Genomic DNA, 3,361 nt, shown 5'->3' on the forward strand with positions numbered 1-3,361 from the left:
CGCGCGCGGCCTATAACAAAAAAACCTCTCAAAAAAAAAAAAAAAAAAAAAAGAAAAGAAAAAGAAAAATGAAGACTTGTAAACCATTGGGATTCTGAGTCCATTGAAGTTAGCACCTTGTTTTAAGGGTATCATCTTGCTGGTATTAATTTGCTAGGGATGCCATAACAAATTGCCACAGACTGGGGGCTGAAACAACAGAAATTAAAGTACAAGTTCCTTTTGGTGCAAAAATCTTTGAAATCCTTACATAGCTTTTTCATAATACATATTTTCCATGAAACTTTTGAACCCCCCTCCCATATTATTAAGTGAAAAAAAACAAGTGCATAACTCATTATGGGATGGTGATGAGGATTAGATGAAATAGTGATGCAAACCTTAGCCTGTGTAGTGGGTCCTGTAGTGTTCCCCCGGCTCTCCTTTTCGGGCCCATGCACTCAGCTCCCGAGGCTAGACTATCACCACTAAAGGCTACAGCTACACCCCTTACCGGCCATTGCCCTCTGCTGCCTCATCCAAGTTTGTGGCTCCAGTCAGGGACAGCCCTTGGTTAGTATCGCAGATATAAAAGCCTAGTCCCTTGGCCTCTATTTGAAAGGTTATCTTAGCTCCAGAGCTCAGGCCTCAGGGGCAAAGCACAGTCTGCCAGCTTTTCCTTTGCTCACTCCTCACTCCTCTATACAGGTCTCCCTCCAGAACGTTTCCCAGTCAGCTGTCTGCACTCACCAGCTGGATCGAAGGCATCCTGGTGGGTAGCTGGACCATAGAGGGTGCACGTGTCTGCTGGTTATAATCATTGTTATTGTTCACTTATTTATTAATTCATGTACTCATCACCCGTCCACTCAGGGCACACTTATAAGAGGCAGGATAGTAGACTAGAGAAGAGTAAAGATTTGCCTCTGCACTGGAATGTTTGGGGCTAAATTCCTGGTTGATCTCCACCAGGTCTGTGACCTTGGGTACAGAATTTGTTTCCCCCATGTCTTGGATTTCTCATCTGTGAAATGGGAATAATTAGTTTCTATCTCATAGGATTGTTGTAAAGATTAAACGAACTGATAAGTGCAAAGCATTTAAAACTGTACTAGGCGTGGAACAAGTGCTTGTAAAATGTGCGCACCTCTGTTTTCCACCAGGCAATGCATTATGTGCTGGGGGTCGGGGATAGGGGAGACCCAGCCTCAGCCCTTACAATGCTCCTGGTCTAGTGGCTGAGACAGATGAGGAAACCTCCCTGTGGGGCAGAGCTCATTTCTGTGCCTCGTTAACAGCATGTTTTCACATGAAGCTATGTCATTCATTGATTCTTTCAACTTCATACAATAAGGGTGCACTTAAAATGCAAGCCATATATATAGTTTTCTCTCATCAAGAAAGTTCATGGCTGAGTTGCCATGACATAGCAGTGTCATGATGCGCTGTGATGCTGGAAGCCATACGGAAGACTGGTTTGGGATCCCAGGTGGACCTGTACTCGCTGGGTACCACTCATGTGGTCATGATCCCGGCTGACTGGGAAAGGCTGAGGGGGCTGGTGAAAGTCGTGATGTGAGAACGCTGTTGAGGATGCTTAACCCTCTCTCTCTCTCTCTCAGAAGAAATAAAAAATAAACCTTTTTTTTTTAAATTCTTATAATTAAAAAAATCTTGGAGATCAGTTCAAAATATGTGAGTCCCAAATCTTTTTTCAAAGTCTAGCTTAGAAGCTTTCTCCATGCCACCTCCTACCCTACCACCTTCTTGTAACTGAGGCCAAAGTTGCTGCTGAGCAAAACTGCTGGGGGGGGACTGCGGCCAATGATTAGAGATACATGGGACCCCCTAGAGGATTCCATTTCTCCAATGCTTGTCCCGCATGTCCTGGATCTGGCAAAAAGTCTTTGTAAAGAACAATATCATCCAGTTGTTTAAGAACCTCTCTTGCAATGTAGACTCACTGACCCAAAGTGCTATTAAAGTTTTGTAAGGTGGAGAGAAAAAAAGCTGAAAGAGTCCGTTTCTAAAGGCTCCCCTAGTTCAGCCCTCTCATTTTGCAGAGGAAGAGACTGAGGCTAAGCCTGGGGAAGTGACTTGCCCAAAATCAATTATTTTTTGTTTGTTTGTGCTTGCCAGAGAGAGACAGAGATAAAGGGATAATAAGAAATCACCCCCAGGGCAGATAGCCACACTGCAATCCCTCCTCCATTTTCCTCTCCAGATTATGGGCATGTATGCATGCATGCACACACATACCTCGCATGACTTTAAGTTGCTAGGTCCTCGAACTGGGGAGTCAGCTATGCAGGGTCCAGCACCTTAATTACCATGCCCCTTGATTGACCCCACCCAGGATCAATTTTGCTCCAAATCTATAAGCTCTAGTTAATGACCCCTTTAAAATGTCAGTTCCTTCCCTGCCTGGGAAGGTGGAAAGAACATAGGATTTGGAGTCAGGTGAACCTGGGATGGCTTCTATCCCTTGGCTTAGAAAGTCATCATATTTCCATGTCCAATAATTCTGGATAATTTACTGACTTCTCAGCTTCAGTTTTCTTGCTTGTAAAATAGGAATGCTATGGCTTGTCGTAACATATATGTATTGGTCACTTAATACATGCCAAGTGCTACTCTAGGGACTATGCTAGATATAGCTGTGAAAAGATATAAATGAAGTTTAGCCCTCCTGGAGCTTGGATGCTAGTCTGTGTGGTAAGAGACACACAGACATGTAAGCATATATGTATAATGTGTGGGTGGGGAGAGGAAGGGGGAACAGGAAATAAAGCAGGACAAAGGTGGAAGAGGAGGGCTGGGGATGCAAACAGGCTTCTATTTTACAGAGGATGGAAGGGTACCTGTCTTCTCCAGTAAGGTGATGTTTGAGTGGAGACCTGAAACACCCAAGGGAAAAGCTGGGTAGATTTCTAGAGAAACAATATTCCAGGTAACAGGGACTGGCTAGTGCAGAGGCTCAGGGGTGTAGAAGTCTGTGGTTGTCTGAGAAACAGTGTGGTAGCTGTTGTGGCTGGAGTGGGTGTTAGGAACTGTGAGCAGATCAGGCCAGAAAGAAATGGGATCAGATCAGGTCCCTTTGGGGACTGCACAGACTTTTAAGGACTTTGGTTTTTATTCTGAGTAAGATGGGAGCCACTGAACAGCTCTGAGCAGAGAAGTGACATGAGATGATTTATGCTTTAAAATGCTCCCCTGGCTACTGTGCAGAGAAGGCTGCAGGGGGATGGGAGTGAAGGCAAGAAGCCATTTAGGCAGCTATTGTTATGTCGAGCATGTCTGATGGTAACTTGAAAGATGGTAGGGGAAGTGGGGTAGAGCACAGGGAGAAGTGTTTGGGTTCTAGATAGATACTGAACATAGA

The sequence above is a fragment of the Tupaia chinensis genome, unplaced genomic scaffold (genome assembly GCF_000334495.1).
Source record: "Tupaia chinensis unplaced genomic scaffold, TupChi_1.0 Scaffold000146_1, whole genome shotgun sequence".
Taxonomy (NCBI): Eukaryota; Metazoa; Chordata; class Mammalia; order Scandentia; family Tupaiidae; genus Tupaia; species Tupaia belangeri.